Consider the following 22,231-nt stretch of genomic DNA (forward strand, 5'->3'; position numbering starts at 1 on the left):
CTTGGCTTAGGCATTGTGTTCTTCTGACACTTCTCTTAATCTCCATTGTCTGCAGGTTGCTGAGATACTTTCTTCATTTCCAGCAGCTGGATCAAAAAAGGACAAGAATATAAACTGAGGTAATTTTACTTTAAGATGGTATAGGTTATGTTTCTCTTATAGAGATATTTTTCATTTATTTCCCCAAAAGGGAGATTAGATAAAAATTGACTCTGTTTGCTTCTTCTCCCCGATTTTAGATATAGTTGTAAGAAGGGAAGAAATTCATGGTGATTGGCTGACAAGGAAAATAATGTTAATGTTGCTGATACACTGAGAGTCCCAGAGAGAGAACTAGGTGGGCATACTGAGTACAGTCAGTCTCCTAGTTCCTATGGCAGAGGGTTTAAAACACACACCTGATGGCTTAAAGTGACACAAATTTATTCACTCACAATTCTGAGGGCCAAAAGACTGAAATCATTCACTGGACTGAAATCAAGGTGTCAGCCAGGCCATGCTCCTTCTGGAGGGTCTAGGATGGAGTTTATTCCTTGTCTGTTCTGGCTTCTGGGGCTGTGTCGTTCTTTGGCTCCCGGCCACACCACTTCAATCTCTGCCTCTATGGTGACTTTGCTTTCTCTTCTGTGGTGAAATTTTCTTCTGCATTCCTCCTACAAGAAAACTTGTGATTGCATTTCTGGCCTACCCGGAGAATCCAGCATAATCTCCTCTTGTCAAGATCCTTTTTCCTGGGGCACCAGGTGGGTGCCCTGGTGGCTTTTCCTGGTGGCTCAGTGGGTTAAAGCCTCTGCCTTCAGCTCACGTCATGATCCCAGGGTCCTGGGATCGGGCCCCGCATCTGGCACTCTGCTCAGCGGGGAGCCTGCTTCCCTAGCCTGCCTCTCTCCCTACTTGTGATCTCTGTCTGTCAAATAAATAAGTAAAATCTTAAAAAAAAAAAATCCTTTTCCCTAATTTCACAGTCCTTTCACCATATAGGGTGTTTTATAAGATCAAGAATTAAGATTGGGACCTATTTGGTGGCCTTTACTCAGTCTAGTTGTGGTGAAGTAAAGTGTGTAGAGAGGCTGATGTAGGCTTTATTTGTAAGTCTCTCACACTCTTATCAGACAGTGACTAAATCAGGTATAATGCCTATCTATAGGACAAAGCATTTTTAAGAATTAGAGAATATTAATTACTTCTTAACATCCTGGATTGCTTATTAGATATGGAAAGAATATGCTCTTTGGGGAGGTTGAGTAAAAATGTTATTTTATCAAAACTGATAGAGTCAATATTAATATTTGCTTTGTGGATGTGGTAGGAAATTCTCTATATAATGTAATGTTTAATCCTGACTGTGAATGATATTTTACAATTCTTTAAGTTTTTATAATTCTTTCGAAATTCTGTTTCATCTCCTTCATATACCTATTATAGGGGTATCTCAAATTTTTTTTTAAGATTTATTTATTTATTTTAGAGAGTACATGAGCAGTGGGGAGGGACAGAGCGAGATGGAGAGAATCCTCAAGCAGACTCCCCACTGAGCCCAGTGCCCTACCTAACATTTGATACCAGGACCCTGAGATCATTACCTGAGCTGAAATCAAGAGTCTTATGCTTAACTGAGCCACCCAAGTGCCCCAAGAGTTATGTTAAATTTTAAGAGAATTTTTCCTTTCTTTCTTAATAGTTTATATTCTATATATTTCTTTGCCATATGGCATAATTTTATATTTGCCTTGCACATTGTAACTTTTATAGATGTATAATAATCATTTTATCCCATTTCATTTTTTTTTGTTTTTTGCCACATACATGATTCTTTGATTCTAATTTCTGCCTTTCTGCTCCTCTGACTTTTTTATATCCATTTTGACTGGAGAAACTTTCTGAACCCCTTTATTTCCAACATTTCTTTGTTGATTTGTTTATGTGTATGCTCTCTTAAGAAGCAGTGACTTTAATTTCCCTTATGATCCAATCTGATGGTATTTTCCTTTTAAGTCACTTACATTTATCATAAAAAGTGGTGTTTGATCTTATTTTGCCATTTAATTTTTAATTTATGGTTTATACTTATTGTTTTGTTCTCTGCTATACATTATATATCATTAAAAATTTTTTCCTTTTAGTTATTTTTTTCCTACAAGTATTTGCAGAATGTAGAGTACATTTGTCTCATTTGTGTTCTACAGTGTTTAGCTTTAATATATGCATAGTTATAAATACATATATTGTATACACATTCTGTACATACTATATACATGCATAACTTAATACCTATACAGGGTAATATACAAAGTATGTAATTTTTATTGAAGTACAATTGATACACAGTGTTGAATTAGTTTCCTACATGTATATATACATATATATAATTTCAAATTAATGACAAAAATATGATTATTACTGGTTTTCCTATATCAGATGAGACTCATAATACTTACTTTTCCTTTTCTCCTTCCCAACATGCATTAATTAGTTAAGACTTATTTAAATTCTTTGATATTAAGATCTCCTTTTTTATATTGTATATTTTCCTTCCCAAGAAATATTTCCCAAGATAGTTTAACTGTATAATGTAGCTATGTTAAAAACTACTGATTAAAATCTAATGCTTATTTTAAGGGGTGCATTACACATCACCAATTTTTTAATACCATATCCCCTCTTGAGGGTTTATAATTTTTATGTGTTCTTTTCATCAGCTGTAATATTTTTTCAGCTATAAGTACCTTCTCCAAAAAAGGTCATTGGAGATTTACAATTTCTGATTCCTTCTCACTCTAATAAAAGTTTGGCTAAGTTAAGATTTTTTCACCATAAATCTTTTCTTTTCAAAATTCAGTAGACCAGTCTTACTCAAATAATATGATTCTTGGGCCATCTGCCTCAGAATATATGGAGATAAGGTCCAGGAATATGCATTTTAAACAAGCTTTTGAAGTAATTTCACATTTTCAGAACTATTTGCATAGAAATCACTCTTGTCACCACCAAAATTTAGTATTATAAAAAGAAAGTGTAATTTTAACTCCCAACTACTTTTCCTTTTGCCTATTGGTTGTAGTTTCTGCCTATAGTACTTTTTAATTATCCTTGAAGACCATAAATTTCAAGGATATTTGTAGCTGTGGACTATACACTACATTGATTTTTGCCTGATTGGCCCTTTCAGTATAGAGACAAATATTTCTTTGGCTTAGCGTATTTTTTTCTATTCCTTCTTGATTATTACGTTCTTCCTCTTCTTCCTTCCTTATGTGCATATTGGATCCTTTCCATTTGGTGAACATGTCTTTTTTTTTTTAATACTTTTTATCTGAAATCATTATAGATACACAGTGTATTGCAAAAATAGTACAGAGATGGGGTGCCTGGGTGTCTCAGTTGGTTGAGCTTCTGCTTTTGGCTCAGGTCATGATCCAAGGGTTCTGGGATCCAGCCTTATGTCAGGCTCTCTGATCAGCGGGGAGCCTGCTTCTCCCTCTCCTCATGCCTGCCACCTCCCCTGCTTGCACTCTCACTCTCTCTCTCTGTCAAATAAATAGATAAAATCGTAAAGAAAATAGTACAGAGAAATGTCCTGTGTACTTCATCCATATGTCCCTGATGCTATTCCTTACATAATTGTATTACAGTGTCAAACCAGGAATTTGGTGCAGGATATATGCATAGTTCTGAGCCAATCTGGCACATGCATAGACCACCACTATCAAGATACAGAACGATTCTACCTACACGAAGATCTCCTTCTCTTTATAGTCATGCCCCTGACCCCTTACCATCCCTAGCCCTTGGAAACCCCTAAGCAGTTCTCAACTGATATAATTTTGTAATTTGAGGCTGTTATATAAGTGGAATCACATAGTAGTGGGACTTTTGGAGATTGGTTTATTTCACTTATTGTTATGCCCTTGAAATCCATCTGAATTGTTGCAGGTATTAACAGCTTATTACCTTTCATTACTAAGTAATATTCCCAAGTATGAATGCACCACAGTCTAGCAAGGCTCTTAACTTCTTTATTATCTTCAAGCACATTCTCTATTCTTGTAGTTCTCAAAGAATCTTTCAAGTTGACTTTGCAAATTACCCAATACACTTTCTTTTAAAAGAGTCAAATTTGCTGTTCATTGTTGCTGTTTGCTTTCTAAATTTGACATACACATTTTCAGCCTTATGAAGTTCAATCTTAATGATTCAGATTTTTCTTTAAAAGGGTTTAGTAAGGGGCGCCTGGGTGGCTCACTTGTTAAGTGTCTGCCTTCAGCTCAGGTCATGATCCCAGGGTACTCAGATCAAGCCTGGCATCTGTCTCCCTGCTCAGCAGGAAGCCTGCTTCTCCCTCTCCAACTCCCCCTGCTTGTGTTCCCTCTCTCACTGGGTCTCTCTCTGTCAAATAATAAATTGAAAAAAAAAAAAAGAATCTAAAAAAAAGAATTTAAAAAAATAAAAAGGTTTAGTGATTCTCAAATCTATGTAATAAAACTGTAATTAATATTAATATATTGCTGAGAATATAAATTATATTTTTTAAAGTGTCTTTAAGTTTCCCGTAGAGTGGCTTAAAAGCGTAGGTCTGGACTCCTACTGCTCCATACAAATGCAAACTGCCTTGTTAAAGCTGGGGCACCTTTTGGTGATAGCCGGCTGTGAACATATTTACTGCTAGGTGGATTAACAAGGCTGAGGTTCATTAGACAAAAGACAGATGGCTGGTCAGTGAGGTGAGTAAATATAAACACCAGGTGGGCAAGTGATCACCAGCTAGGTTATTTAGGATTCTGCTGCTTTTCTTTTGTTATCTGAAGGTTTGGTAAGCCATCCTTCAGTCTGTACCAGATGGAATTAACTGCATCTATGCCCACCACTGGAATGATTATATTTGAAATAACCAGGATTATGCAGTGTGAATGGGTGTTTGAGAAGATGAGTACTTTGTAATATTATAAGAAAACATTGCATTGGGAAGGAAAGATACACACTTATGCTAGGATGAGTAGTATGGCACCAGAATAATTTCCCCCCAATTTGTTTTATTGTGGTAAAATACACATAACATAAGATTTAGCATCTGACGTATTTTTAAGTGCACAGGTCAGTGGTATTGTGTACATTCACATTGTTGTATCACCACCATCCATCGCCAGAACTCTTTCCCTTTTGCAAAACTGAGATATATACTTTAAAAAATATCTCTATCTTTTAAAGAATAACTCCCCAGTTCCCCTTTCCTCCAGCCTCTAACAACCATCACTGTTTTCTGGCTTTATGAGTTGAACTACGTAAGGTAACTCATGTAAGTGGAATCATACAATACTTGTCTTTTTGTGACTGGCTTATTTCACTTAGTGTCATGTCCTCAGAATTTATCCATGTTGTAGCATGTGCCAGAATTTCCTTACTTTTTAAGGCTTAGTAATTTCCACTGCAGATATATGCCGTATTTTGTTTATCCATTTATCCATTGATGGACATTTGGGTTGCTGTCAGAAAGATGCAGGAGATAGGCCAGAATTAAAGTGCCCAAAAAAGGGGGGGGAGGTCCAAGGAAAAGGAGGACATTAGCAGGGTCAAATATCGCGAAATGAAGGAAGAGAAAAAGTTGTTGAGCTTGGCACAAATTTCAAATGAACTGTAAGAGTGGAGACCAGGGATTAAGGAAACTGTAGAAATTGAGGAAGGACATGTGAAGTATCAGAATCCTTGCAAAAGTTTGCATGTGATGAGATCAATGAGGATAGCAAGGCAATTTAAGAGAGTGTCAAGATTATCTTAAGCTGGCTGGTGGAGATTTGGGCATGTTTATAGGAATAGGTTCTATTAGGAATAGAAAAAAATAGAAGAGTAAAGAAAAACTTATCTGAGCTGATAATATATAATACAGATGAGAATAAATTTACAAAATTTTCCTGGCAAATGTGAAATTATGTATTATATAATACTATTTTCTCTTTACCAGTTTTCTTCTTACAGGGTAAATCCACCAAAGCTTCCTTCCGATTTGTGATGGAAACTGAGTTACAAATTTGCTAAGGTTAGAATAAAAACAAAACAAAAATTCCTTGATAGAAATTTTGTTAGAAGAGAACACTGTCTTCTGGAAAAATCCAGTCTCTTAACCCTCTCCATAATCATGATAATTCTCTTGGAAAAATGTCTGTGGTCTAAAACTGAAATTTGAGGGGCACCTGGGTGGCTCCGATGGTTAAGTGGTTAAGTGTCATGATTAGGCTCAGGTCATGATTCTGGATCCTGGATCAATCCTCGATCCCCATATTGGGCTCCCTACTCATTGGGGGGTCTGCTTCTTCCTCTACACTTCCCCCATGTTTGTGATATATCTCTCTCATATAAATCAATAAAATCTTTTAAAAAATTAGAGTGAAATTTGATTTCCATTCAGTTCATATTCCTGCAGATTAAATATGTTTAATATAGTAATATATTTGCTTTGTAAACAGAATCAATGCTTTATTTTTTAAAATTCTGTACTATAGGAAGATTTATGTGCAGCATGAAAAGACAGAGAGTTTAAAAATAAATTATCTTTAGTGTTGAAATAGAACATACTAATTTGTCATATATAAGAGGAAGTTCTTCATAATTACATCTTGCTCATACTTAAAGTTTGTTGTGCTTTTAATTATACAGCAACTGATGATGATGACGTAACCCTCCATGGCTATAGAACATCCATCCAGGTGCCCTAGGAAATGCCCAAATTTGGGATGTCTCTTTTCTCTGGCTCAGGTCTGTTTTATTACAATGGAAAAGAAATTCCTGTCCACTGATAGAGACTTTACAAAGAGTTTCAGTTGTCCTTTACCTCCAAAATGCAACACTGTGTCCTACTCAGACATTTTCCGAACTGCTTCCATCTCCTGTGTGAAGATAGGAGTCACCAGTTATCTAAACAGTCCGGATTCTCATCTCATCCGTAGCTTAGCACACTCTGTCTTTTGGGGCAGATTACAAAGAGCATCTACTTCCCACAGCTGGGTTTCTAAGACCGGGTGACTCTTCTAAAATGGGGAAGTTCTGACCACTCTCATTACTTTTCTTAGGATATAAATTGTGGTTCATTGGTGCTGTCTAATCATGATTACCTCACTTCCTTTGGGGTACTCACTAAGACTTTAAGGAGCACATTTTTCTATTAAATACAAACCTCAGAATGCAAGCAATTATAATGTCTAAACTAAGGGAGGGTTTTCACAGGGGAGTTGCCAAACTATCATAATTTGCTTCCTTGTAATATGCATGGCATGTCTTTCATGAGAACATTCAGGTGGCTGTAATAACTTGCTTAAGAAAAGCTATCCACTGGTTAGATCAATGCCATCAATACCATGGATCGATACTAGTTGATTCCATGTTTAGAAGGACAGATTGCCTATGGTGCTGTGGATGATCTTAGAACATAAGGAGATCCCTGACAGATCATTATAATACCAGGACTAAAAATTGCCTACAAAAATCCACAAAGTGAATAATTTATGGAAGAATAAACAAAAGTTAAATGTAACTTAAAGTCATATTTTTCATCTTATTACCGTGATATGCATGTAACTAATGAATAAGACTTAGATCTATGGCATGAAGAAATGTCTAAAATCTTTGAACAACCTTAAAAATTTCCTTTCCACGCATAATGTACACCCCAGTTTCTCTGTAAACCTCAGGGTCTGCCCTTTACTTTCCTGTGCTAGAATGGCATAACAGCTTATTATCCATCACATTATAATTAGCTTTGTTCACCTGCCAAAGGCCTTTGGAATAACCTCAGCATCAGAGCATCATGCCCAGCTTGGAAAGCTCAGCTAGGATGAGCACCTACTCTGCAGCTAGTCTCTATGGAACCCTCAGCTTCTGCTGAAAGGAGATTTAAGACAGGAGAATGAGGAAAGCTAGTTTGCTACCCAGAGAGAGGGTGATGTGTTCAGTTTGCAGATAGGGAGATTTAGATGTGTTGCAGGACACTGGAGGTGTTGGTAGCAGACTTGGAGTAGGTTTGGGAAATCAGGTGGGGAGTTACTAGTATAAGATGACAATCGGCCTTAGGAGGCCAGGTTCAGGAGGCCAAAAGAAAGTAAGTGGAGAGGTATTGGCACTGAAGACTGAATTTTGCAGCAAGAAGAGGAAGCGCAGTTAATGAAAGAGATGTAGAAGCCAGGTGTAGAGGCAGGAAAAGCCTGTCACTCTCCTACCACCGTGGGCCCCCAAAGTCACATGTAACTTCAAGTTTAGATTTTTGACATGCTCTCTATGTGAAATCACATCACTATGTTTTGTGAGTAGGTATTGAAATTTTAATTTAGTAACAGTACACACTTAAAACATACCAAAATGTTTGGATTCTTTAAAAAAAAAAAAAGGAAGTGGCTTGGATTCCCACTAAATAATGATAATCTTAGGAGAAAAATCAGAAGGAATGGGTAATCAAAAATATCAGAAATGTCATAAGTTGAAGAAGGCCAAAGAGAATAAGCACTGAGAAAAAAGGTCCTGGTATTCACTGAGGAGACCACTGGAGTACTTTAAGGAGGAGGCCTGAGCACTATGGTATAAAAAGATCAGTTAAGGGGCGCCTGGGTGGCTCAGTGGGTTAAGCTGCTGCCTTTGGCTTGGGTCATGATCTCAGGGTCCTGGGATCGAGCCCCGCATCGGGCTCTCTGCTCAGCAGGGAGCCTGCTTCCTCCTCTCTCTCTCTCTCTGCCTGCCTCTCTGCCTACTTGTGATCTCTCTCTGTCAAGTAAATAAATTAAAAAAAAAAAAAAAGATCAGTTAATTAGTACATGGATAGAAAATGGCGCCAGTCTCAAACATCCTTAGAGGAGAGTTGGGCAGTTAGAACCCCACTCATGTTTGTGTGTTGCTGGTTTTGTAGGTGTTGTTTGTGTATATCACTTTCCCTTAGTTTTTCTATTTTTGCCTCTTATTTCCTACCCCTTTCACTTCTGTTCTCTAGGGAAACGGAATTTTGGCCAGAAGGCAGGCCTATCATCTAATTGTCAGGGTGCCCATGGCAAGTTTCTTATTTACAGTTGTGGTCCTGGAAGGCAGAAGTAGATACAAATATTTGTCCAAAGTCTGTCCTGTTATGACTGAGTCAAGGCACCTTTAAAAGAGCTCTTGAAAACAAAAGAGTCAAGGTATACCGCTTAGAGGAATAGGAATGAGGAGCAGAGAGCTTCGAGCAGCTCACCTTGAAGGGAAGAAGTGGGAGCTTGTCTGGGGAAGTCTCTCAGCGACTATAAATACCTACTGCATACATTCACACTTCCAAGCGGGGAGCACTGAAAGAGTCTGAACCAAGCGGCATCTAATATCACTGAGTTTTTACATCTCCACTGCCACATCACTGACCGTTCCCAGCCAGCATTCACGGGGCACCTAAACCAGAAAGAGTGACTGAATCAGACTCAAGGATTGATTAACTCTGTGGTACCTATAGGAGCCATTGTTCAGGACGTTTCTACCCAGCTCCAAGGGAGCAGTGACTTGTGTATTTAGTTCTATGGTCCACTGAAGACCATTTCCTGAGGGTAGTGGGGTGAGGAATCTGCTCCAACTTTCTCAAGTTTTCTTCTCTCCTGCTTTTGTGCTCTGGCATCTGTGTAATCCTTACAGGGCCTACACCAGGAGCAGCAGAGCCAAAGTGTCCATTTCTGATGTCAACAGAGTCCAGTAGTGCTCCCTCCCAGGCTTGATTTGGAGCCATTCTTGCCTTCCTGATATATGTGTGTGTGTGTGTGTGTGTATACATATATCTATCTCTATCTATCTATATATATAGATAGATAGAGATAGATATATATCTATATATCTGTAGAAGACAAATATAGATATTTGCATGTTATCTCTGCAATTAGAATGTAATTATATATATATAATATATAATATATGTATATATATTATTAGTTGCGTGCTGTGGTCTCTGAACCAGTGCGGTGAGCATTGAGGGTGTATTTGTATTTGCGCAATGAATAGTATTTTTTCCCCCTCTGCTTTAAGTACGAGTGATTATTTCACCACCTATCACATATCCATCTGTCCATTCATTATTCACTTACCATTTATTCATTCTTGCATGCATTCAAACATTTATCAAACACACTTTAAATACCATGCCCATCCCCGAGGCCACAAAGGGACTAGAAATAATGCTTACCAACAGGAAACAAGAACTGAACAAATGCAAAATAAAGTCTTCTTGGAATTTGGAGCAGGAAAAGAACACATGAGGCCGTGGTCAAGAGGTAGATTCTGATAAACTTCCTACTGAACCGTTAGTCTAAATGAACGTGCTTTTTTAAGATGGTGAGGATTGCACCAGAAATCAAGATTTCTGGGTTTTTAAAATTTTTTTTAATTTATTCACTTGAGAGAAGGCAAATGAGACAGAGCACAAGTGAGGGGAGAGGCAGATTCTGAGCTAGAAGCCCAACATGGGGCTCAATTCCAGGACCTGGATCATGACCTAAGCCAAATGCAGACACTTTTTTTTTTTGAAAGGCTTTTTTTTTTTTAAAGATTTTATTTATTTGTCAGAGAGAGAGAGAGAGGGAGAGAGAGCGAGCACAGGCAGACAGAATGGCAGGCAGAGGCAGAGGGAGAAGCAGGCTCCCTGCCAATCAAGGCCCGATGTGGGACTCGATCCCAGAAGGCTGGGATCATGACCTGAGCCGAAGGCAGCCGCTTAACCAACTGAGCCACCCAGGCGTCCCCCAAATGCAGACACTTAAACATCTGAGCAACCAAGGTGCCCTAAGACTTCTGGATTTTTAAGTCATAGGTTGAATGCCTTAGAGGAAAAATTTGCATATATGCAGAGTCATGGTGGTAATTAGAGTATTAGGCCCCATTTTGAAACACTGTAATCTGGTCTGATTCTGAATTTGATTTCTTGAAGGATTTACTTGTATCATATCAAGCTGCTCTAGTCCTTTTAATTGCAAACCCACTTAAAACCCGAATACTGGATACTGCGCTGGGCCTAGGCCACGGCTGCTCTCGAATAACACGAAGGGGAGTGCTTAATTTTCAGTTTTCAACATTGGACACTAGAGGGCAGTGTTTTACTTCTTTTAAGATTCCAGGTGTAGCCGTACAAAATGCTGAGCTGTAGCTAGAGGGCTTTGTGGGTGTGGAAAATCTTCAGATATTTGCAGTGAAACCCACCATTCCCTGACTGATTTCCAAAGAGCAGAAGAAATGATTCCATGTGACTCATCAGTCCTTAGGCAGAGAATTTGACCAAGCTGTTTGTCTTCATGGTTGAGAAGTTTTCAGGATACATAAAATTTAAGTGTCTTACTTACAAAGCCCCTCACAAGATACGATTTTTTTTTTTTTTTTTTTTTTTTGAGAGAGAGACAGAGAGCAGGGGAGGAGCAGAGTGAAAGAGAGAATCTTAAGTAGGCTCTGTGCTCAACATGGGGCTCGATCTCATGACCCTGAAATCATGACCTAAGCCAAAATCAAGAACTGACACTTAACCGATCGAGTCACCCAGGTGCCCCAGATTTGCTTTTAAGTACATTTTATATGCACTTTGTTCTGGCCTATATTATCACCTTCTGGGGTGGGGCCCACTTCTAACATGCTACACACACCAATGTGTGTATATCACAAAATCTTTTGGCCACAATAGACCCTATTTCACCTTCACCTGGACTTGCCTGTGGACCCTGCCTACTCTAGCCTCTTCTCTGTCCATCTTACTGCACTTGCCTACTTCCTGTTACCATTTATATTTACAGCTTCTCATTTAGTATATTTTCATGGATGGATGTTCGCATGTGTTATCTCCACAATTAGAATGTAAGCCCCTGAGGACATGGGGTTATATTCTCTTTCATACCCTCCAGTGCTCACGATAGGACATAGAAGTGATGTTCAATGGAAATTTCCTGAATGAAATGATGTGGGAGGTGATACCAGTAGGACAAACACAGAGTTTTTGGTAAATTATCTGAAGGGTGTCTTTGGGAAAAATGCTGTATCTGGGTGTGTAGAACCCTGATTTCCATTCCTAGAGAATGGAAATTATTCTTACCACTCTTTATCACTATTCCAATTTTCCTGTTTTGTGTCTCATTTTTATCAGAACCTAAATTAGGGCTCTAGTGGGGAAACTAGTCCTGAAACATACTTGTATAATTTCCTATAAATCACTAGATATGCTATCCTTTTCTCTACTTTGTTTGCCCTTACAAATAGGCAATTCCAATGATGGGAATTTCTTGGCTAAAATTTCTGGAGAGTTCTCAAGGGAGATATTTCAGGTGACATTGTTTCTTAGAAACCTAAGGCTTTCAGAGGGAGTCCATGGGAAGGAAAATGGATATATTTTTCTCTTTCCTGAATTTCTTAACCTCTTACTATTGTCATTAAACACCACATTTAACTTGATGCTGTACTTTGATATTCTAATACAGCTGCTTTGAGGGAACTATGGAGAGTACATTGAATGATTTGTGGAGAGAGTGAAAGGGAAGGCAGAGACTAGTTAAATAATTGCTATTGAATTTCTCCATGCCAGATCTAAGAGCCTCACCAAGGAAAGAAAGAGAAGAATGGAGGAATATTAAGAGGGCAAAACTGTTGGGATCTATTGATCAATTAGATATGGAAGGTGAAAATGAGAGAAGAGACTAGGATCACTTTCAGACTCTTGAATGGTTTAAGGAGTCATTGTGAGTACAGGAAATGGAAGAAGAAGAATTCCAGGGCCATTTGAGAGTCTGGTTTTATCATGAGTCATCCATATCATGTCGAGGGTGTAGGAGATCAGAATGTGGACTATGCAGAGAGATCTGGAGCAGAAATATGGAATTGATGGAGCTTGATGGTAGCAATTCCAAGTGGGTTTGAGATGGCCCCATTAAATGACCAATTATGAAACTTTTGGGAAAGCTATTTATGGGGTGAGGAAAGGAAGATAAGGCAGAAAAGCAAAGAGTCCAGGACTTTGGTTAAGGGAGAAAATAGATTTAAGAGGAAGGCATGTTCAAAACATGCCTCAGTTAACAGCAGGTCTGAGAGGAAAGGTAAGATGTGGAATTACACAACTAGAAGGCCAGGTTCCAAAGAGCCACAGAACATGGCTTGTAGTGAGCTGAGAATAAACATGCTTTGAGATTCCCCCACAGAGCTGGGTACAGGATTAAGCATGTAGAATGTACACAATGAATGCTCTACTTATTGAACTGAGTTACCTGATAGTGATCATAAAACACCTTATTTATTCTTAAATAGAGAGGGGGAGGAAGGCTATGCTCCCTCAAACTGGGGAATACTTTTCAAACAAACTTCAGATCCTCACTCTTTCTGATTCAGACTCCTATGAATCCTCACAACTCCTTCTTTCAGATAGGACTCATGGAATGAATTATGGAATGATAGGGAGGGTTGGGGTTTGAACTGTGGACTATTATGGACATGGAGAAAGAAGAGATGGGAGCCACAAAGACATGACTATATAAAGGGTTAATTGTATATTTATGTAATTATGTCAATTTTTATGCACATGCCTTAGGCCTTTTATAATCAAATGGCAAACAAATACGTGGTACTCACTTTCAAAATATTTTAGTGTTTCTTATGCGCCCCTTATACCATAATTCAACACATAACCCTTTGCCAAGAGGGATGGAATAGCATGCGTCCATGGTTGGATTCAGTAAGTAAATATTAAGCACTAATGAAGTACCAATGAGACATGGTGATTCATTTAAAAAAATAAGCCAGACTCATAAATAAATCACAGACTACTTGACTTGCCTGGAGGACTTGTTCCCTACTCTTATAAGGCTGACTTCTCAACCCTAATAGATGAAATGCCATATTCCCAGAGAGGCCATTACTGACTACCTAATCTATAGAATGAAACTCCTCCTCATTATTCTATTTCATAGCATCCAGTCCACAATTTCTAATTGTGAACACACTTACCTGTTTATTTATTTGATTGATGTTGGTCTTGCTCGCGATCATGAACTCCTTGAAAGCCAGCATCAAATCTATTTTGCAACATGCTCAGAAGATAGCAGAGTACCTACCTGAAAAGTAGGAGGCACTTAGTAAATATCTGTGGAGTAGTGGTATATATTTTTTGTTCTATATGTAAAAATATTTTGTTTTGTAAATCAGCTTAATTCTACTATTAGTATTATTTTTGTCAAATAAATATTATGATGCCATATCCATTAGCAGCTAGGCTCTTCGTGACAACAAATCATTTGTCAAAAGTGATTCATTAAAAAAAAAGTGATTTATTAGTAGGATATTGGATTTAGTGGGTTGTAAGATTTTCAGGTAAAATATTTGAATGCTTTTTTTTTTTTAAGATTTTATTTATTTATTTGAGAGAGACAGAAAGAGAGTGAGAAAGCACGATGGTGGGGGAAGGGAGAAGCAGGCTCCCCGCTGAGCAGGGAGCTTGCTGTGGGACTTGATCCCAGGATGCTGGGATCATGACCTGAGCCAAAGGCAAACGCCTAATGACTGAGCCACCAAAAATGTTTGAATTCTTTTAAAGATATAATGTGCCAGCATATTTAAGCTTTAGAAAGTGCTGGTATTTCTCAGTTTCCAACAGATGTTTACAGATGGGGGCAGGGGGCTGTTCTGACTTGGGTGGTGTTAGAGGGTTGATTGTTCAGTTTTCATTTGTATCACTATAAACACCACCACAATAAACATCATTATAGAAATACCACTACAATGATGCTTTTTTTCGGTCATCTGCTTTAAAAATAGGATTTCTGGTTCAAAAGTATATGAAATTTTAATTTTAATAGATAATTTATTATTTCTTCCTAAAATGTTTGTGGTAATTTAAACTCTCAGCTTTGATGTAAATAATATCTATTTCCCTTCATCCTTGCCAGCACTGGGGTTATTTATTTATTTTTTTTAGTTATTGCTAATCTGAAAGTCATATGCTTTTTTGCTTATATTGGTTTATGTGCTGTTACATAATCCAATTCCGAACAATACTTTTATTTCTTTTTTTTTTAATACTTTTATTTCTAATAGAAATTCTACTTTACCATATTAGTCTTTTTTTTTTTTTAAATTTTATTTATTTATTTGACAGAGAGAAATCACAAGTAGATGGAGAGGCAGGCAGAGAGAGAGGGAAGCAGGCTCCCTGCTGAGCAGAGAGCCCGATGCAGGACTCGATCCCAGGACCCTGAGATCATGTCCTGAGCCGAAGGCAGTGGCTTAACCCACTGAGCCACCCAGGCGCTCCTACCATATTAGTCTTTTAACATACTGCTGAGTTGACTCATTATTGCTTCATTTAAAATTTTGCATCCATACTTATGAGACATTGATCTACACATTTGAAAAGTATTTTATCAGAATTTTAAAATTTGGATTACCATATCTTCATAAAATAATTTGGAGGAACTTTCTATCTTTTTCTGTTGTATGGAATAGTTTGAATAATAAGCAGATTATCTGATTTTAAGATTTTGAAGTGCAATTTACTTTAATATAATTGTGTTAATGTGCTAAAAAGAATGTGAAGAGATAGGACATTTGCTAGAATTAATTTTTTTTCAAATTTCATTCTGCCTCAAAAAAACAAATAGGGCACAATTGAAAAGAGGCATGTTTATTTTCCCTCAGAAAGTGCTAAGCCTCAGGTAATTTTCACAAGGCAATTTTTTACGAATCATGAATAAGAATCAACCAAATAAATATGATTGCCACCATAATTTTCTTTACAGAAACAAAAATCTTTAAAATGAACCAAGGAAATTAAACTTAAAGGGGAAGTTTTAGGTTGCTTGAATATGGGAGTACATCCACACACATTTCATGATAAGCACAGAGTTGTAGAGATTAATACTTCGTTTGGGATAAGAGAGAGCGTGACAATGGCTCCTGTTTAGATCAATTCCATTGAGATTGATGAAGTTATTTATTTATGAAATATCTATATCACTGACCATAAAAAATAACCCACTCATAATTGGCTCATTCTCTAAAATCATAGCATACATCAGCATAAATGCACACTTTGAATATTTTCCCCTATTCACCCAACTGGATTTCAAAAACATTTCTTTTGCTTTCTGTTTAATTGAAAATTAATTACCCTACAGGCAATTCCCTGGACTCCCATCCAGAATATGTTGCCTCACTTATCTTTTTCTTTGCCTTGACCAATTAAAACTTCTGGAATCCACTGAGATTTTTAAATGACAAAGTTAATTATTTTGCATAATTTAGGAGCAAAGTCTATTCTGGTAACAACCGTTTAACTGTAATTTCAAAATCCTCTCCTATATAGTCACAATCATTCTGTAAGAGTATTGCAGTTCTAATAACAAATGTTTGAATGGATAGTGTCTATCTCTTTAATATCTTATAGCAAAGAATTTTGTAAAGGAAAGACATTAACATAGTCCAAAAGCAATGTTAAGTCTGAGCAATCAATGTAAGGGAAAGTGAGCTAGTCCATGTAGAGTCCTCATAATTGCTCTTTTTTTTTTTTTTTTTTTTTTTGACAGAGAGAAATCACAAGTAGATGGAGAGGCAGGCAGAGAGAGAGAGAGGGAAGCAGGCTCCCTGCTGAGCAGAGAGCCCGATGCGGGACTCGATCCCAGGACCCTGAGATCATGACCTGAGCCGAAGGCAGCGGCTTAACCCACTGAGCCACCCAGGCTCATAATTGCTCTTAAGCAGTATATCCCAACAGAAAGTGCACATGTATGCTTCTGAGAAAAATTCATTAATAAGGGATAAAGAAGGAGTTTGTGCCCATCAGTTTCTCAGGGAGAAATGATCATGTATCCTCATATATAGACAAGTGACAAAATTAATTAGGTAGAAGAATTACAGAGACTGACAGAGTTTTTGAACTCTCTCTATGCACTTATTTTTGAGTTTTTTTGAAACTAGAAATATTGGCAATTAAGTTTTTAATCAGAGAGATAAATGAAAATTTATTTGTTGTAGGTCATGAATGCGAAATGAGAAAAAAAAAGAGGTGCAGATATGGGAGGCTTAAGGGGAATATGGAAGTGATAGTGAGTTTCAGAGAAAAAAACAGACATTTTATGTAGACACTAGTATACTCATAGAAAAAAATTCTGGAAGAATACATAAGAAGATTTTAATTGTGGTTTTGGTTTTAGGGAAGAAATCACCTTTCATAGCTTTCTACACTGAATTAAAAAAAAGGATAGACATTTTAAGAGCAAGACTAAGATTCCAAAGGAAGAGAATATGTAATTATTATAACATAAAGATTATTAGGTTGCAAGAATTTTTTCTTTCTTCTGAAGGGCATTAAAAATACTGAGATACTTCTAAAAACTGTTTTTTTCTATTATTCATTTTATAATCTTATATTTAATTATTAAACATGTCTGTAGGTAAGTTTTCTGTTGCTGCTGAGAGTGAACCAGGATGTTGTGAGGTCAACCTAATTTTCTTCATTTTAACTTTAGCATGGAGGTAAACATTCTGAGGGTGAATTTGTGTTACACAGAGGGACTCAGCTTTCATTGTGATTATTATTTCTATTTCTATATTGTTATTTCTGTATTATTTATATCATATAAACCAAATCGACAGCATTCTGTATTAATGAGTTTTTTCAGCTCTTGAATGTATAAGATGCTTTCACATCTCAGTAATTCTATTATGATATTTATAAAACTGCATGCATATTCAGTAAGAAATTATAGAAACCATATAAACCAACACCCTTAATTGCACACTATTGAACTTAGCTCCTTTTGAAGGTTTTGTGTTTTGATCAGGACTGTGGAGGTGCTTAAAAAAAGGCGATGTTTTTTAAAAAAACTCTACAAATAGGGAAAGATTGAAGCTTGCTAATATGGAACCCAGTTCTAGTTGCTTAAAAAAGAAAAGTATGTAGGAAGAGCCTATAATTTTCACTACTATCTTTGGGCTTGGAAAAATGCCCAGGTTAGTGACAAAGGGAACTTTGGGGGAAGACTCTAAATCTACCAGAATGTAAGAGAGAAAATGGAAAATCAGATGGATGGCTTCATTAAAAACACAAGCCATGTAAAATCTTCGAGAGTTAAAGGAATAATAGCAGGATTTCTATTGATTTTTTTTTCCAAATTGAAATATTACTATGATTTAACAGTTTCAGTTATTTTGGAAAGAAGCAGCGATGCAGCTGTGAGCCATTCACTACAGTCAAAGTCATGATGAATCTGCACGTGGGGCTAGGATTCACATACTCCACTTGACCCAATCTTGAAACCCGATTGTCTTCTCTGATCTTAACCATTTTTCTGAGGTTCAATTTCTCTTGCACCTACGCTTTTCTTTTCTCATACTTTAACGTACACATAAATTTCTTGAAGATTTTATGAAAACGCAGATTCCGATCCATATGTCTGGGAGTTTGCATTGTAGCAAGTTCCCCGAGACGTGGATGCTATTGGCTTGAAGCCTGTACTTAAGACTAGGAAGGGACTCTAGAACTGTGACATTCGTCTAAATGATTATCATTAGATTGATCTTCCTATCACACGATATTAATGAAAGCCTTCCTTTGCTGGAAAACCTTCAGGGATCTAACAAATCTAGTTTAAACCCCAAATCAAGTCATTGACCACCTTCCTCATTTTGAAAAAAACTTTCTAACTTTACATTCCACCACTCCTTTCAAGAACTCTGAGTTTTAGTCGAACTAGTCAAATCTCCTTTCTCTGCTGAAGTTCTGTTTCTACCCAAGAGGTGGACCTAGTAGGACTACTGGCTTTTCCCCTCCTGTTTCCCATATCTGCACACCCTGCCCCCCTGCCCCTTCCACTCCCCAGCCAAGAACAAGGGAGAGAAAAACAGAGGAAACAGTGAGCAAACCCTGAGTTGAGGGATGGGGAAAGGGAACTGTTTAGAGCTCACGTTGGGTGGTAGATCTGGCCTGGGACAGGAGGCAGCTCAGCCTGGTTGTAGAAGGCTAAAATAAAAACATTTCCCTTCATTTCCTTTCGGAGTTGCAATGCCAGGCCCTGTGCCTGCAGCAACTGAAAGCTGCCTCAGGTCTCCCCCCAGAAGGACAAACAAGGGCAGTGTAGATACCTGGTGCTTGTGGACAGCTGACCTCAGAGCTCTCCATACTTTTCCTTCCCTGAGCTGGGCTGGGAAAGTACAATCTCGTGTTCGAGGCTGTGAGGGATTTAACTGTTCTTTTCTGGTATCATCTTCATTAGGTTTAATTAGCAATGTTCTACTTGCTTTATAAAAAAAAAAAAAAAGTTGGGAAGTATGCTTTCTTTTTCTGTGTTCTGGAATAATTTAAGCATAATTAGAATCATCTGGTGTTTGAAGGTTTGGTGGAATTCTCTTGTGAAGCCATCTGGGCCTGTTGCCTTTTTAAGGGGGTAGGATTTGGATAATTTTTCTTTTTTCTTTTTCCTATGGAAATTAGTCTACTTAAGCCACCTCTATTTAATGGTCTCAGTTTTGATCAATTAAACTTACTGGGAAATTATGATTTCATCTTTGTATTATTTGCATAGAGTTGTATAAAATAGTCTCTTCAGTGTTTTAATTCCTTTTCTTTTAGCGATTCTTTCTTATTATGTATAGTTATGCTTTTCCTTAATCCTTTTCATCCCTGAATAAGTTACCAAGTGATTTCTACCCCCAAGAACAAGCATTTTAACTTAGTAATTCTAATATCTTGCTAATAATTAATTTCTGCTTTATTTTACCATTTCCTTTCTTGTGCTTTACAATGTTGGGTGTTTGTTTTTCCTAGGATTTCAGGTTGGGATTTTTATTCATTTATTTTTACTGTTTCATTTTAATTGATGTTAAGTGTCTAAGGTTATGTCATTTTATGAATTACAGTTTTAATTATATCCCATACATTCTGTTTTTATTATCATTATTTTTTTTAAAAATTCTGAAATTTAATTTAGTATTTTTCTTTTACTAAAAGAGTTGTTCAGTAGAAAGTTTTGCATTAAACCTGGAAGAGACACTTTGGATATTTTCTTGTTCATTTCTATTAATATCATGTTCTGATCAGAAAATACTATTTGAATTATTTCTCTATTATGAAAATGAGGATTTCTATATGATATAATATATACTCAATTTATGTGAATATTCCATATGCCCATGAGAAGAAGGTATGTAAATTATTATTGGTGGTAAAATTCAATATAGATTCATAAGATCAACTCTATTTGTGATGTAAGAAGTGTCCTATATCCTTCCTTGTTTTTTGTCCACTTGAGTTTCTTGATCTGGGAAGATACATTAAAGTTTTATAATATTATTTTGTTTTTGACTGTTTCTCCTGGTATTTCCTGGAGTTTCTGTTTTATAAATGTGGTGGCTATATTCATGGCTATTTAAGAATATTATCTTTGTTATGAATTATGACCTTTGTTATTTCAACATGTCTTTCCTTGTTTCATTTAATGCTTTTTGTGATGATTTATAAGATGTCAACTCTGCTTTTATGTATGTATATATGTATTTCAAGTAACAAATGCACATTTTCTTCTTTTTTAATTTTTTTTATACCAGAAAGCAATACTCAAATAATGGAGACATCTGGAAAAGACAGAGAAACCAGCTTGAAGGGGTGGCCAGTGGTGCAATCTTAGACAGTTTGCACATCAAAATAAACAATAATAATCACAGCTTACAGATCACTAAACAACAAATGCACTTTTGATCTACAGATAAAAACCACTCAGCAAAGGCCAGCAACCATTTCAGTTCCTACTCTGTTAGAGATTTATCCTTTACCGTCTTCAGGACCTTGGCTAACAGGTTATTTTCATTATTTCATGTCATCCACAGTATCAGAAAACAAGGCATTATAGCAGTTTAGATGAAATGAACTGCTAGCAGCCAAATCCAGTCCCTTATATTCCATACTCTCCCTTTCTTTCTTTTTTAAAAAAGATTTTATTTATTTATTTGACAGAGAGAGAGAGATCACAAGCAGGCAGAGAGGCCTGCGGGGGTTGGGGGGAGCAGGCTCCCTGCTGAGCACAGAGCCTGATGCGATGCGGGACTCTATTCCAGGACCCCAAGATCATGACCTGAGTGGAAGGCAGAGACTTAACTCCAGATTAAATGGACAGAGTATTTAATTTGATTTAAACCACCCAGGCGCCTGCCTGCCTGCCTGCCTTCCTTTCTTCCTCCCTTCCTTTCCTCTTTCCTTCTTTTCTTCTTTCCCTCTTCCTTCCTTCCTTTCTCTTTCTTTCATTCTTTTAAAGATTTTATTTTTTCATTTGAAAGCACGCGTGCACATGCACGCTATAGGGAGCATGAACATGGGGAGAGGGAGCAGACTCCCAGTTGAGCAGGGAGCCTGCTGCGAGGCTCAATCCCAGGACCTGGAGATCAGACCTGAGCCACCCCTGTGCCCCCATACTTTTTCCCCATACTTTTTCTTCAGATCTTCTACTTTGTTGATGCAAGCTTTCAAAGATTCTTCCCTGAAAGCCCCTTTCAGCTGATTGCAGGCATCCTGCTTGGTCTGACTTTGAGATCCAGCAGCCCAGGCTGCTCTGTGTTTGTGTCACCCACAGTGGATTGCTCTTAGTGGCTGTAGGTGAAGGGCATCTCATCATCTGTTGGCTCAGTCCTGAGGTTTCAGCATCCTCAGCAGCTTTGTCAGACTCAGCCTGAGCCATGCTTGCAGGGTTACAAGGATTGCAGGGAACCCTGCCTTTTTATTATTTATATTTGCCCAATAAAACTTTGTCTGTCTCTTTATTTTTAATGTTCCTTAAACCCCTTAAGGATGTTGATAGTATGTAGCATACAGTTGGGTTTCACTTTGTGAATCAATCTGAAAATCTGTTTAGTAAGTAAATTAACCTCATTTACATATATACATTTAAAGATTTTATTCATTTATTTGACAGAGATAGCACAAGCAGGGGGAGCAGCAGGCAGAGGGAGAGGGAGAAGTAGGCTCACCGAGCAGGGAGGCCTACATGGGGCTTGATCCCAGGACCCTGGGCTCATGACCCGAGCTGATCATGACCACCCAGGTGCCCCACCCTCATTTACATATATTGATATGACTCATGACTAATATGTTTGGTCACATCAGTAATCAACTCTGTTATTTTTTTTTTATATTTACTGTATATTTTGTTGTAGTTACTATGCTTCACCATGTGGTCTGCTTCCTTGCTCTTTTTTTTAGGGGTCTGGAATGGACAGAGTATTTACTTTGGCTTAAGAAAAT

The 22,231-nt window shown here is 37.4% G+C and overlaps 1 pseudogene; it reads right to left on the bottom strand.

The window, feature by feature from the left end:
- Nucleotides 1-35: 35 nt before the first annotated feature.
- LOC122903509 lies at nucleotides 36-21,668 on the bottom strand (annotated as a pseudogene).
- Between the last annotated feature and the right edge of the window lie 563 nt (nucleotides 21,669-22,231).

This window comes from Neovison vison, chromosome 3 (genome assembly GCF_020171115.1).
Source record: "Neovison vison isolate M4711 chromosome 3, ASM_NN_V1, whole genome shotgun sequence".
Classification (NCBI taxonomy): Eukaryota; Metazoa; Chordata; class Mammalia; order Carnivora; family Mustelidae; genus Neogale; species Neogale vison.